Genomic DNA, 16093 nt, shown 5'->3' on the forward strand with positions numbered 1-16093 from the left:
GTGGGGGGCTCAGTGGGTGGTAGTCTGTACAGGGGGTGAGGCTTGGTGGGGATGCTGGGTGCAGGGGGTGAAGGTTGGATGCGGGGGGGTGGGTCTGTGTATGGGGGGTGGCGTCTGGATGCATAAGGTTTGGGTGGAAGGAGGAGCAGCTCCCTGTACAGTGAGGCCTCCCCCTGTGGCTGAGGAGTGATGAGGGGACAGGAAGGGAGGGAGTGCAGAGCTTCCTGTAGCCAAAAGAAGTTTCTGAGGGTGGGTCTAATCTGGCCCAGCTGCTTCTTATAGGGAAAGAGGAGCTGAGGAGGGGCACATCACCACTCTTGTGGCTTCCCTTTTGTTTCCCCATCAGAGAGTCATTTTTCTGCAGGGACACAAAGAAATCTGCAGAGGATATGAATTCTGCATATGCGCAGTGACACAGAATTCCCCCAGGAGTAATTTAATCTAGGTACATTTAAAATGAGCTGATGTAGCCAAGGTAGTATACTCTGAGAATTGTTCCTTGTAGGGATAGGGGAGTGACCAGATCGGTTTGAAAACAGCAGACAGCTGGTTTGAGGATGTTTTAAAGTTCAGCAAGCAGCTTTGTAAAAGTGATATGTTCTAAACACTTACAGTTTGCAATTTACAGTGGAGTTTCCTGGAATCTAGAAATTGAAGGTCTGCCATGCTCTTTTTCTTATAGCAAAGTGGCATGACGCAGCATTGCTATGCCAACAGAATTGGTTGGAAAGCACGGTGTAGCAAAATGAAAATTAGTAAAGTTGAAAAGGAAATAGCTGGTAGTGTAACTATGCCATTGCAAATAGTCTTTCTCTGCTTGGGAAGCAAAGCTAGATTATCATTATTAGCATGAGTGCCAGTACGTAAGGCGTTGATGCAAATGTTGCCAACCTCTTCTGCCCTTCCCCCTTTCAGTGAAAACCAGCCAACTAAACAAACCCATTGTAGTGCAGCTACCAAGTGTACTGAGCGACTGATTACTGGATTTTGAGTCCTGGTTGGATCCAGTGGACTTCAAACAGAATTAGCTATAAAGGCTATCGGGCAATTTACTATAAAACAGTCATATGTATAGGTTATTAAGGCAGAGTTAATGTTGTCGGATATTGTAACTTAGAATTAGTAGCCATCTACATTCCCAAGTGCAGAACTATTTTGCATAATCAGTTCATTGATGAAATTCTGAATTCTTTACAAATAAGTCTTATACTGTTCCTGCTTTTCACTGCGAAAAGCAGCTATTGCAGTTAAGCAAAGGATTCTACAGAAAAGCCATCCTTAAGCAAATTCCAAAGTTAATTTCAAGTTATGGTATTGAATGTACATTCCCAATTCAGTGCTCTTTATTCCCTGGCCCCGTGACATAGTGCATTTTATGAGTGAGGTATGTTAGAAGTACTACTTATGTAACTCTGGGAAGACATCACTTTGTTGTTAGGTGCCTTAGAGATACTTAAGAATCAATGTCTGTGAAACTTCTAGACTTTATGCTAGTAGTGTTGATATCTTGACTTTAGTCGACAGATGCTTGTAACTGTTCTTTAAAGATTATTTGCCAAGCATGATGAAACCATCTGTATTTTGGATAGTTTCTGAAGGAATAGCATAATCCTGTAATGAAAACTCTCAAACATTTTTAAAGTATCATTATTAAAGGCCTGTGGGTTACTGCTTCAGCTGAAAGACTTAGCAGCCATTGTGCTATGGCAAGTTTCTTATATTTGAGCCAACAATTTTTTCCATTTTTATGGAAAGAATGTTCTGTTAGACGTAAAATGAGGATGTTAATTTTAGACTTTCTTTTGTTGGGGTTGCTTGAGTGACATTTAGAAAGAGAACGAGGAGTCCTTGTGGCGCCTTATAGGTTAACGAATTTAGTTGGGCATAAGCTCATGGGCTAAAACCCACTTCATCTTGTTCGATGAAGTGGGTTTTAGCCCATGAAAGCTTATGCCCACATAAATTTGTTGGTCTCTAAGGTGCCACAGGGACCCCTCATTCATTTTGCTGATACAGACTAACACGGCTACCACTCTGAATCCATTTAGAAAAAGGGAAATCATTGTGTCTTGGACTGGACAGTGGTATCTTATTACCCAGAAATCTGCCCTCAAAAGCATTTGTCCTTTTTCACTCTCAGAAAACTAAAGGTACTTTGGAGTCAGCAAGATGAATAGTGGTTCCTTCCATGGGCTAAGACAGAGGTTAGGCTAACTGTTGCAGATGTCATTACAATAACATACCCAGTAGTGGGGTTTTGATGCTGTTAAATGTTTCAAGTCTCCTGGCTCTTAATCAGAAAACCACATAACAAACCAAGAGGAATTTCAGTACTCAGTGCAAATGACTATAAAGTGTTAGGTACACTATGCAAGCTCCATGAGAGGATTGTTTTCTATTATTCAACTAGTTTTGAACTGTACTTTTCAAAAACTTGAGTTGTCATGAGAACTGCTGCTGAAGAATGAATTTGCTTAAGTTGGAGAAAAAAACAATTACAGAAGATCTATTGTTCTTGTTTTCTTGGATGGCTTAAAAAGTCTTTCCCATCCTTTGGTTTTTCTTTCTGAACTAAGTTACCCATTGAGAAAGGGATAACATGCTTGTTTGAAACACTGTCTTCTCATGTGTTGGATTACAGTGAAAGTGATTAGAAAACAACAAATTAAAGAATAGTTGCAGGTTTTGTGTGCAAAGGAGCTATGGAAAACAGCAGATGTCCTCAGATTCAATTCTGTGGTCACCTGATTGACTTGGACATTTGTATTCATTCTGTGACTGAAATTCAGATAACCGCAAGCAGGTCAGACCATTGCTGCAGCTTGGCAGGAGTTACTTGATGCTCCCCTCCCCCCCCAAAGCAATGAATGGTATTGGGGAGGATGGGTTTACTGGACACCTGTTGGCAGCAAATGCTGCTCCAGTAAGTTACCACTTCATGGAATTGACAGTGTGACTTACACAAGAAATTAGACACTTCAAAACTAGAAAAGATCTATCTTTCAAACACTGTGAAACTGTTGTTGAGCAGTCAGCAAAAGGAAATGAAGTTCACCTTGGGTGCTGCCAGGCATACAGAGCAAACAGTGTATTACCTTTTGGACTGTGGCTTTTTTATTATGAAGAGTCATGACAAGCCTTTGGCTTTGCAAATAAGCTGTCCCGGAGAATTTGTAGATGTGGTATAGACTTTTGTCAAAGACCTGTGACATCTATTTCAACTGAATGCTTTAGAGACTGATTATACAGATATCAGTAAAGTACTGTATATTGGCTCTGGAGAAGAGAAATGACAGAATTACCTTTGGTGGAGGGGAAGGCTATTCGTTGACATAGAAAAATGATTAAAAGCCAAGCTGTTCTTCCAAAGCACTCACTTCACACTGAGGCAAATATCTAACTCATAAAAAGAAAACGAGTAACCACCGAAGTTAAAGCTTAAAACCGAAATTCCCAGAGAATTACAGTAATGTGTGCACACAGTGTTCTTGGAATGAAACCATTATTGTTTATTCCCAGATAATATTATTCCACAATAGGCACCTAGGAAATACTCCATTGTGGAAGGAGAGCAAACTTGGTACACGTTCTGAGAGTTGAGGAAGGTGGAAGAAGGTAAATACTTACTTTAGGCGTCCTATCTAAAGAGAGAAGAATGATAGCTTTGTGCGTACTAATTTACAAAAAAAAAAAAAAAAAGCAAGCTTAAAAGTATTTTGTCAACTTTACCCTTACAACAGCAGTTCACCACTACATATCACAAGGAAGTGTGGGCCCTTAAATTTGATTAGAAATAACTTGATATATAGCTAGCTATTCTTGTGACAGTGCCCAAAATGCAGCAGCCATGTTCTCAAACCATTAAGAAAAACACCAATCTGGTCTCAAAGAGCTTAAAGTTTTAGACATAGAACTTCATAGCTTTTGACAGTTAGGAACTTTTTCCCCCTTGTAAATCTCAGTGTCTTTCTTTCTGTCATTCATTGCAATCAAAGGCAATGGGTAGCCCTATTATGGCTAACTTAATAGATGTCAGTTCTCATAATTATAGACTAGTGGGTAAAAGTGTCTGTTTCATATTTTAGAGAAAGCACGTTCAAATCCAGTTAAGTTTCTACTGACACTCTTTTCTAGAAATGTGACTTAAGTTTAAATCTTGTTAACATTCTAAAATTCACAAAATCTGATCCAGAATACTTTTAAAAAATGTAAATATTGCCTAATCACCCCAGTTGTCTTCACTCTTCTCTTTCAATAGCTACTCTTTAACAAGCCTGTTCTTATATCGCCTAGAGTGTTTTTATGCCATATTTCCAATAAAAAATTAATACCTTTTAAATTGTTTTTATCATTGCCAATTCAAGCAAATTACTACATTCTGAAAATGACAAGCTTTCCCCAGGATGAGCAGTTCAAATCTATTGTATAAAATATTTCTAAACAAACAAACATCTATCTCTTTATTCTTGTGCTACAAAACTGGAAAAACCTGTCTGTGGTTATTGGCATGGAAGTCGTCATGGCATTTTAAAATCTCTGTAGTACTGTAATAGGGCTATCTTCATGACACTAACATGGTACTGACAGTAAGCCATGAGGCTTACACTAGTACAGTGTGCTCCAGTCTCTTTATCATCCAGAGTGCATATGCATGCTTTTTACAGTAATATTAGCAATAGAGTAACTTTAGCTTCCACGAAAGAAGAAGCCGCCTCTGCAGATGCCTTCTGTCTCTGCTTTCATGAGGACCCTGTAAACACTGCAAGCCTCATGCCCCTCATAGATATAATATCCACAGTACCTCCTCTATCTAATATTATATCAGGGAACTTACTTTCAGAATTATCATAAGGATCTGTAATTTATCATGTATCTTTTGAACCACCTCGTGTCCACTCTGCTCTAATCTATCCCGCTTTTTTTCTAATAGTCCAAACACCCACCACTTTGTTTTTAAATTAACCTGCCCCAGAAGTATTTTTCCTTCTCCCCAAATGTGTAATTTCCCCTGAAAGTACCCTCCCTTTGCCCCCACAGGCCAGATCACCCAAGATGATGAGTACTGGGCACTGTTGACAGTTTTTTCTCCTTAAAATAACTACCTCAAACTAGGTATCATGGTCCTGTAGGGCTAGACGTTTTGAAGTGTATCTCAGTGGAAAAAGAGTAATTTGCAGTTTTTAAAAGGAGACACAGCACTTTCTTCTAGCTGTGAAAGAACATGAGGTACAGGAATTCAAACTCATAACAGTTTTATGTACAAAAAGGTGGCACGGCCTATGATTGAATCCTGCCTGTTTGTGGCCTCCGTAGAAATACCTTTTTTTTTTTTTTTTTTTTTGCGAGGGTCGGGGGGGAGAAGTCTGTGTTTGAGGTGCAGAGGAAGAAATCTTATCTGACTGGTTTGGGGTGATGACTGTTCAAAGCTGCTCTTGGCTGGAATGTTGACATCCTGGGATATTAATTAGTGGGCAGGCAAAGATGCAGGATAATCTTTTTCACATGGCTATTTTCTCCATGTGATGTGTGTAAGTTAACACAGGCACCCACCTCTCGTGATTCCCCCTCATGGCCAGAGGACACTTAAAAGCACCCTTCCTCTATTTCCTGCCCCAGTACTTTAAAAACTCACTCAATTAGAAAGTATTTCAAACAGTCTCCCCTTGGGGTCCGATTTGAGTCCTCAGGTGCATACTGGCACTCTGGGCCTCTACCCCAGTTCCCTCTCTTTCCTGGTAATCCAAAATAACACCATGGTCTTTCAGAAATAGAACACAAACTCAGTCTTCATCCCAATTTCAAATGGCCACAGTCCCACCTCCTTGAGGGACTGTCTTTCTGGTTCCCAGCATCTTCTGCCTTTACTTTGCCCTTCTCCACAGGCCTTTCCAGTCTCACCCCTGCTTGGACAGGGTGACTCTCAGGCCTCCCTGCCTGAATAACTATCATCACTCTCTCCTGCTTCTTGAACTTTTCCCCCACTGACTGAGGGCCCTACTGAAACTTTCTTGCTCCCTGCAATGTGTACAGACATAACTAATTTCCTGGATTTGCCTACTTCATTGCAATTTCCTGCTCCTTTTGTATGGGAATCCCATAATTCCTCTCAGGTGGGGCTCATCCTGTAATCAGCGTTGGCTTAGCTCCAGGCTCTCCAGGCCATGGGGCAAGCCATCCTATTCCATTACACTGTGTGTAGTCCAGTGTGCTCCATAGCAACGTTTCCCCCTTTCATTATTTGGGATCTCTTCTTTCTTTCTCTTCTATCTTTCTCCCACTTCACAAAATCTCTCGTCCTTTTCACGGCCCTTCCTTCTTTTATTAAAACTATTTCCCACTCAATCTTCTCTGCCTCCTTCTCCTTCCCTGGGTCTCCTGTCCTCACTTGTCTTTCCCTCCTTCCTCCAAATGTGCCCTCCCAGCACCATTTCCTTTCCTCATCTACCTTGTTCTCCACCTCTAATTTCCCTGAATCTCCCCAGTGTCCTTATTCTTGTGTTGCAAAGCATCTTCCACTCCGTTCTGTCCTGGATGCTCTTCGTTCTCTCGCTTCTTACTTCTCCTCAATACTGTCTTCAGTTCTCCTAGGGTTTTTTCATCACAGTCAAATTGTCCCTCCCTATTCCTACTTGGGCCCCAAATTCTGTCCTTCAGACTTGCCAAATCCTGAGTGCTGTTTCCCTGGAACTCCTTATGGAATCTTTGTCCCCTCACTCCCCTTCTCTCCCAAGTTGTATGAGCCACTGCTTTCCTACGCCTTCTGTCTCATTCTTGCTTTATTGTCTTCCCCAAATTTCTTTCCACCTCATTGATGTTTTGTAAGCCGCACTGCCCTTCCCGTGCCACTGTCTCTCTAGACCCTTCTTTGAGGGCTTCTGTGCATTTCCACCTGTGAGATGTGATTTGTCTTGGGGTCAAGCTGCAGAACTGCCTTGAAAAGCTGCATCTCTTGGGGCGTGCATTAGAGATTTTATGTAAGGATGACATCAGCCTACTCTGTATAAGGGAGTGCACCCTCCAACTACTTCAGCTTATGTATTGCTGCAGTGGGCTACCAGACTCTTCTTTGGTCTGTTCAGGCTAGGTCTTCCCTTCCTCTAGATTATTAATAGTAGATACTTATAGTTGGTGTAGAATAGTATAAGGTAGCTTTGTGTACATAGCTGGCCCTTAGTCCAGGAACCTTTGACCCTGCACCAGGAACATTGGGGTTCTGAACTGCATACGGAATGTCTACAGTACAATAAAATGCATGCAGCTGGCTCATATCAGCTGACTTGGGCTCATTGGGCTTGGGCTGTGGGCCTATAAATTTTCAGTATAGATGCTCAGGCTGGCGCCTGAGCTCTGTGACCACCCCTTCCCCTCCACCCCCACCCCGTGTTCTCAGAACCTGGGCTCCAGCCTGAGCCTGAAGATCTACACTGCAGTTTTATGGCCCTGTAGCCTGAGCATGAATCAGATGACATGGCCAGCTGTGGGTGTTTTCTTGCAGTGTTGGCATTACCCATAATGGCTTCGAGATGAGCCTCCTGGGAGCCTCTTGATCATACTAGAGATTGACATCTGCAATTTTTCCAGTAAATGAAGCAAGAGATGACAGCCTTGCTTATTACACCAATCTGATTTGTCCCCTGAGCATCATCCATCTTGTTCACTGAATAAGGAGGCAGGGGCATTTGTGGGGGGAGGAACAGTATGTGATCAAGTATCTGAAGAGTGTCTCATCATGCATACACACAAAGCGGCAGAATTAAAAATATACCAGAAACCTTAATTTTGGCACTTACTGACTTTTGAGTGGTTGTCTATGCAACCGTAATATTCTTTTAACATTGTTTTTCTGTAATCTTCAAAGTAGTACTATGAAGTCAGCCATTTCCTTCTAAAACTTTGAAGATGGGACTTCAGTTTTTTGAACACCCACTTGAAGTAGATTACTTTACTACTTTTGCCATCTACACACCAGCTGACTGTCACTGTCAACACTCTCTTGCTTATGCTGTAGATGTGTTTTTAAAAAAAAAAAAGCAGGGGGAACAGGGTTGGAAGTGGGTCATACACCTAGGCTTTGTCTACACTGGCGCTTCGTCGTCAAAATTTTTGTCGTTCAGGGTGTTTAAATAAACTCAAACCCCCAAATGACAAGTTTTACTGACTGAAAGTGCCGGTGTGAACAGCGTCTTTTAGCAGCACAGTCTCTGTAGCTAAACGCTGCGTAGTGTAGCCTTAGCCCTAGTGTCTGAAAGGTAGGTGACCCCCCAGGGCACTAAACCCTATTGTGCAATCCTGTGCCATTTTCTGAAGCAATTCTGTTTTTTGGATTATTACTATTCTTGGCATAATGTGCTAGTAGATTTCCAGAGGGGCTCATATACACTGCTTTTCGAAGGAATTTGGTCAAGCTAATTGTATACAGTAAAACTATAAAAACAACAAGGAGTCCAGTGACAGCTTAAAGACTAAGATTTATTTGGGCATAAGCTTTCATGGGTAAAAAAACCCCACTTCTTCAGAGGCATGGAGTGAAAATTACAGATACAGGCCTGAATATAGGCACATGAATAGAAGGGAGTTACGTGACATGTGGAGAACCACTTGTCAACACTGGTTCTCCACTTGTATGGTAACTCCCTTCTCTTCATGTGCCTATATTTATGCCTGTATCTGTAATTTTCACTCCATGCCTCTGAAGTGGTTTGTTACCCATGAAAGCTTATGCCAAAATATGTGTGTTAGCCTTTAAGGTGCCGCTGGACTCCTCGTTTTTATGGATCCAGACTGACACGCTACTCCTCTGTTACTTGGCAGTAAAACTACAGTATCCTTGTTACCTGATGAAATAAAACTACTTAAAAAGCTTTCCCCCTACCCCACTGTGTTGTTTACTTTCTATATTTTTGTCAGCTTGGACAGTGAAGTAAACAAGTCATTTTCACCCTTGTTTGTAGTCCATTTCTCTTTCTGAGTCTTGTGCTGAAATACTGGTGGTCTCAGTGCTTTAAGGGAAAATGTAGGTCTCAAAAACCATTTTTCTTAAAATTAAAAGGCTGTGTTGCTGTTCTAGTACACTTCTTACTAGAAGACAAATTGGTGGAAAATAGGTTTAGCTCTCCTGTAAAATTTCTGCGCTCGTTTTTCATGGTGTTTGCTGCCTTTTTATTTAAAACATTAACTGATAAGTTACACTATTACAGCTTTCAGGCTGTGAAATTTAGACATAGTGTCACCTATGTAGTTGAAATGTGTTTTGATGTAATTATTTCCCCTAGAATATGCCTGCCCTTATGAAGTGCATAGCTTGGTTGCCATGTGTCATAAAACTTCATAGAAATACAGTTCAAATTATAACATTTTAACTCCCATTAATAGCTCAGTCTGACGTGCTTTGATCCTCCATTTCACTCCTTGCTTTAAAGGGACACTGACTAGATTGTGATGACAGTTTTTTTAAAAAAAAAGTTAGAAGTAGTTTCAAGTGCACATCTGCTATAGAGCCCCTGCTTTTTTTTAATTCTTACGGTTTTATGACCTATTTATATACATAGCTTTTTTTTTTCTCTCTCCTCTCTTGTTGTGTGAAAGACTCATACAAACAGGGAAACTGACTACACAGAAAACAGAGAACTGATTAGATAAAATCAAATGCACAAAATAAACTAGTGTCATATTTTTCAGTGTGACTTTCTAATTAATATTGTGAACTACTTGTGTTCAGACTGATTGATTCAAGGGAGGATTGAAACTAACTAGATCAAATGTATGAGGTTTGGTGTGTAGTTTACTTGTAAGACCAGAAATACTTCAAGATAGCTATATGTATCTCCACTTCTTGCAGACGTCTTCACCTCACAAGAAAGCAACAGACAAACACCCTATAGCAAGCTCCTGGTGTCTCACTTCTAAAGCCATTAAAAGTGTAGATTCCTAACCTCATACAACAATTAGAGACCTTCTTTGAACTGGATTATCCAAAGGTATGTCTGAGTTTACTTTTTCAGAAGCTGAATTGGTGGCCCTGTGCTAGAGTTATCAGAGTATAATGTGAATTATATTTTTACATTATAAGGTGGAGATAAAAACTTACTACCACCTTTATGTATTTCATGACATCTGTTTTTTACCTCCCCTTGTTCCTGTTATCTCGGACACAAACATCCCTACTCATTAGTCTGTCAACCATCTTATCTGTGTAACTTTAGCGGCCCTTGTGGCCAAGATGGAGTCTGCTCTGCAGGCAGCTCTGACAAGAAAGAACGCACGCGGAATGCAGCAGAAGAAATCCCTTCCACCCCAGGGCACCTGTTCCAAACCCCCAGAGTGATCAACACCACCACAGGAAAAGTACAATGGATATAACAAAGGAGATATTTATTTACAAGGGATGAGAGGAGAAAAACACAAGGGGCAATATAGGGGAGCAGTGGTAGAACAGAGTTGCAGTTCAAAATCCAGGCCCCAAGGGCCCAGTGGTAGCACAGTCTGGAGGGGCAGGCACTGAGTAATGTGTCTGCACACAGAGTTCAGGAGTCCTGAGCAAAGTTCCAGTTTAGTGGTGAGTCTTGGGTGCTCCTGGTCATCTTTGGCTCCAGTGAACTTTCCCCAGCAAACCCCTCCAGTGCCGCCTTCTGCTGCTCTTTGCAAAGCCACACAGAGTGACCATCTCCCCACTTAACTATCTAGCAACCTCCCTCCTTGTTCCCAGTGCAGAGTCACAAGCCAGGTACTCACAGATCCACGCAGCTCTGGGCAGCCATGATACTGCATCCAGCTCTGGCCTGTCCTTCTTGGGCGATTCCTCCCTGGCACAGGGCTCCTCCTGGCTCCTGTCCTGGGCTGTCCCCAATCGTACCTGTCCTCCTCAGGCTTCACGCAGGTTCTCCCTTCTTCCTTCTCCAGGACCTGCAGACTGCCTCCCTCTCTCCCTGGAGCTCCAGTCCCGCTCCCTGGAGTTTGCCTCCTGTTTTCTTACTCTCCCTCTCCCCCCGGGAAAAGATTTAAAGGGACCAAGCTCTCTGAACCCCAAAGGGGTTACACTCTCCCCCCCCAAAAGAAATAATCCTTGATGTCCCCATCAAGGTAGGCAACTCTAAACCATGGATCCCCAGCAGGAGACCCAGGGCCCCCATTCATCAGAACCATTCCCATCATCCATCCCACTGGACCCTGAGGTGTGGAACAGGTTTCCCATGAGGCAGCTCACCCCCCCATGTCACCTCAGGGATCTGTAGGTCACTGGGTTCCCCTAAACGATCATACGTCAGCACACACCTGGGCTTCCCTTCCCTAGAGGAACGTCTAGGCTGGCTGTCGGGTATTGGCTGAGGTGATACCACTGAACATGGAGGCAAGATGATGGGTCCTTGAGGCACAAATTCAAGTGCATCTGGGTTTAAAGTGGCTGTTTGGGGTACAGGGTTCTCTGTCTCCACTGAACCTTCCTCATCATGTTCTTCGGAGGTCGCCACAGCTTGGGACAGTGGGGCCTCAGGAGTGCTCAGTGTGGGTTCTTCCCCTTCACCATCTCTTTGTGTGACAACAAAAGGATCCATTAGGGTCAGGGCATTCCCAACTGGACGTTCGCCAAACCCCATTTCATCCTCACTCTCCGAGAAGCTGGGTGTTTGCACAGGACAGGTATATTTCCGTCGTTGGGACCGTGTCCGACTTGCGGGGCCGGGAGTCTCAGAATCTGTGGATATATCCTCATGGGGAAACAATACTTGTCCTATAGGTAACAGATGATTCCGGTGGAGAGTTTTGGTGGGGCCGTGACTGCCCTCAGGACGTATGCGATACACTGGTAGATCCCCAAGCTTCTTCTCTATAATGTATGGGTGTGACTCCCAATGATCTGCAATTTTGTGTTTTCCCTGTAGTCCGAGATTTCGAGCCAAAACTCAGTCACTAACCCGAATCTCCTGTTGCCTCACTCGCTGATCATATCAGGTTTTATTCTTTTGATTTTGGTTACCAGTTGCTTGTGTCGCTATCCAATATGCCTCCTTCAGTTGATCTTTTAAGCGAGTCACATACCCCAAATATGTTTCTGGGAGTGCCCCATCTGAAGACACTCCAAAACAGAGATCGACCGGCAACCGGGCCTCTCGACCGAATATTAACATGTATGATGTGAAACCAGTTGCATCATGTCGAGTGCAGTTATACGCGTGTACCAAATGCTCCACATGCTGGCTCCAGTGTTTTTTCTGCTGAGGTTCCAGAGTTCCCAGCATGTTCAGTAGTGTGCAGTTGAATCGTTCTGGTAGTGGATCCCCTTGGGGATGATAAGGGGTGGTGCATGATTTTTTTGATCCCCATGATCTTACAAAGTTTTTATTAATCGACTTTCAAAATTCTGTCCATGATCTGAGTATAGTCTGGCAGGCAACCCATAGTAGATGAACTTTTCCCACAGGATCTTGGCAACTGTGGAAGCTTTTTGATCTTTGGTGGGATAAGCCTGGGCATAACGAGTAAAATGGTCAGTGACCACCAAGATATTTGCAGTAACCCGGCGGTCAGGCTCTAATGACAGAAAGTCCATAAAGACAAGCTCCATGGGTGCAGAACTTGTGATGCTGACAAGAGGAGCTGCCTGCTTAGGCAGAGTCTTTCGTTGGATACATCTGGTGCAGGCACAAATATGGTGAGCGATGTCAGGCCGCATGCAGGGCCAATAGAATCTTGCCTTAATGAGAGCCTCTAATCGCTCAACTCCTAGATGCCCCATTCGATCGTGGCAGGCCTCTAACACGCCTCGCCGGTACTTCTATGGTAGCACCAATTGCTTACGGTGAGGCCTCTGAGGATGCTTCTGCCCTTGGTAAAGTTGTCCATCCCGAACCAATAAGCAATCCCATTCTTTCAGCAAAAGGACCTCCTCTGGGTGACTTGGTCGAATAGCCCTGGGATCTTTTCCCCTTTCCAGTGCATAAAGGACATCCTTCATCTGTGGATCAGCTCGCTGGGCATGCTCTATCTCTCGATCCTTTAGTTTGGGCAGCTGAGGGTCCTGTAACTCTAGTAAAACTTGAGTAAGCTATGGATATGGCTTCTGGTGGCGCACCCAGACAATCAATTGCTCGTTCTCCATTGGCTGTGGATTTTTCCTCCACAGTGGATACCCATTGGCATAAAGCTCTCAGTTCAGAGGTCCCCACATTCATTTGATCATTGGGTAATAAATCCCTAGAATGAGGCTGCTGAGACAAGGCATCTGCATCCATGTTTAATCGACCGGGTCGATACTGCAGAGTGAAATCATAGGCAAAGAGTGCCGCTAACCACCGGTGCCCTGCTACGGGTAATTTTGCTGTTGTCTTGATGTATGTCAAAGGGTTATTATCGGTCTTTACAGTGAACTTGGCCCCATAGAGGTAATCATGGAACCTCTCTGTGATGGCCCATTTCAATGCCAGGAACTCCACTTGATGAGCAGGGTAGTTTTCTCTCAGGCAGTGTGAGACCTTGACTTGCAAACGCTACTGGGCGGAGTTTGCCCTCACACTCTTGATAAAGGACAGCGCCTAAACCAATGTAGCTTGCATCAACATGAAGTTCATATGGCTGGGTGGGATCAGTGTACACCAAAACAGGTGCTTATGTGAGCTGTTGAATGATTTTACGGAAAGCTTCTTCACACTCAGCAGTCCACCGCTTTCCAAAAGGTGCACCCACATCAAGATATCAATGCCAAGGTGAGTTCTCCTTCTTATTTTTTGGGGGGATATCCCTTAGTGAGCTTTGTGAGTGCATGTACGATGTGCGAAAAATTCTTGATAAACTTGCAGTAATAGCCACAGACTTCCAGAAATGACTAATTCCTTGAGAGTTGTGGGCCTCGGCCAGGTGGTTACCACCTTCACCTTCTCTGGGTCTGTAGCTATACCATCTGCAGACGCTATGTGGCCCACATACCGCACGGATGTCTGGCAGAAGATGCACTTGAGGCCAGCCTGTTTCAAACAATCCAGGACTTTGCACAGCCAAGTCTCGTGTTCTTCTAAAGTGCGGCTGAACACTGTAATGTCATCCAGGTACACCAGACACTCCAACAGGTGCATGTCCCCTACCACTTGCTCCGTGAGTTGCTGAAACGTGGCTGGAGCTCCAGATACTCCTTGAGGCATGCGATTAAATTGGTAAAATCCTAAAGGGCAGATAAATGCTGTCTTTTCCTGATCCTCTGGTGCCATGGGCACTTGATAGTATCCACTGTGGAGGTCAAGGACAGAGAACCAGCAGCTACCATTCAGGCTATCCAAGGCGTCATCCACTTGGGGCATTGTGTATTGGTCAGGGATCGTCCGCTGGTTCAGAGTGCGATAGTCGACGCACATGCGCACCTTTCCACTTTTCTTTCGTACTACAGTGATCGGCGATGCGTAAGGCACCTGGATTCCTCAGTGATACCTGCTTGAACCAGTTCCTGTAGGTGCTGCCTCACACCTTCAATATCAGTGGGGGCTAATTGTCTTGACCTCTCTCGAAAAGGCCGACCAACCTGCATTTGGATATGGTGCTCCACATCATGTGCACACCCAACATCCCATTCGTGAATAAAGAAGACAGCCTTCCTCTTGATTAACTTCTCACACAGGCAGTCCTTCCACTCAGCAGGAATGGGAGAATCCCCAAACTGGAAACTATCCCTCCCAAAAGGTCTAGCCTTGGTCTCCTCTTGGGATGGGGGCCCCCTTGCTCACTGGTATGCGGCTTTATGTAAAGCGTGCACTGGCAGCTTCTGCAGATAGTTGTTCCATGCCATCTCACGGCATTTCCACGCCGATCTCTGGAACAGGTTTGCATTTGTCCCTAGGATTAAAGGTGCATACTTTCTTCCCTTTGGATCTGGGCAGACCAGTGCCAAAGTTTCTATTTCCTGGTATACCCCCGCAACGTTCTTTGGAAACTGAACATTTAACAGGATATATCCCTGATAGGGGCAGGAGTTACAGCCAATTCCCCAGACTGTCAGGCCAGACAGGGGACACAAGGGTAAATGCTGCAGGTGTTCTCGGTAGTAAGATTCGTAAAGTATGGTGACCTGTGATCCACTGTCCAGCAATGCCTCACACAATCGTCCTTCTATACGAACAGGTACTATAGCCTGGGGGCCTATAAACCCATCTAGGTAACTCCTGTTTGTGTTTTTTTTCTGGGGAGCCTTGGAATTTCAGGGTCTTGGGTTGCTCCTTCCCCAAGCCCTGTTGGTGTTTCCCTGAAGCTTCCTAATGGTCTGCTAAAATCTCTGAGGTACCCTTGCACAATCTGTCTTGTTTTGACAGTCCAAGGCATAGTGATCATCTCTTCCACAGTTATAACAGAAACATTCTCACTGGGTATCACCCCTCCTGCTAGTCTCCCCTCTTGATGATGCCACAGTATGTCCCTGAGCCTTCATCATGGCCACTTCTCGGGTCAAATCTCTCAGTGCAGCTGCCACTGATGGGGCATCTTCCATCTCTCCAAGCAATGTGGTGGTGTGACTCCCTGCCATTTTCTGCTGCACCACTCTATCCACTTGCAACAATCGCTCCTCCTCTTCATGTATCTCCTGAATGAGTTTGTGGAATGGGGGTGGGTTTTGGGCCCACTCCCTCAGCTGCATTTGCCACAACATCAACCCATCTTGTCGGGTGCCCCGAAGGATTTGGTCCAACCTCGCAGAGTCAATGCGCTTGGTGGAGATGCCCTCCTTCCGCACTACCTGCTGTAGCAAATCCTCTAGTCTCCTGATGAAATCTGACAATCATTCGTGGGGCTCCTGATAGGTATGGCGGAAACGATAATGCAGGTCTTCACTGCTATCAGTAGTACCGCAGACACTCTCAAGAGCGGTTAAATAGTCTTGCACTGTGGCAGTTGGTTGTAAGTCTTTCAGGGCTCGGATAATTCGCATGGCAGGTCCCTTCAGACTCTCAAGCACACATTTCCGCTTCTCAGCATCAGAGCATTCCCACTCATGGACAAGTGGCACTGTAAAATTCCTCCGGGTCTCATAATCATCCTCCCCTGAGGGTACAGGTGACACCCCCGAGAATGAACATAACCGCTTGTATGGAGCACTTTCATGTACCGGCTTCAATGC

General features: G+C 44.2%; 1 protein-coding gene across 2 annotated transcripts in view; it reads left to right on the plus strand.

Annotated features, from left to right (window-relative positions):
* The window catches only part of UGCG (UDP-glucose ceramide glucosyltransferase), a 45775-nt gene that overhangs the window by 13779 nt on the left and 15903 nt on the right, over positions 1–16093 (plus strand). For both annotated transcript variants that reach the window (XM_075067386.1, XM_075067387.1), the window contains exon 2: positions 9839–9977. The gene's annotated coding sequence lies outside the window, so the exon portion shown is untranslated. The remainder of the gene's footprint in view (positions 1–9838; positions 9978–16093) is intronic.

Source organism: Chelonoidis abingdonii, chromosome 6 (genome assembly GCF_003597395.2).
Source record: "Chelonoidis abingdonii isolate Lonesome George chromosome 6, CheloAbing_2.0, whole genome shotgun sequence".
NCBI classification, from domain to species: Eukaryota; Metazoa; Chordata; order Testudines; family Testudinidae; genus Chelonoidis; species Chelonoidis abingdonii.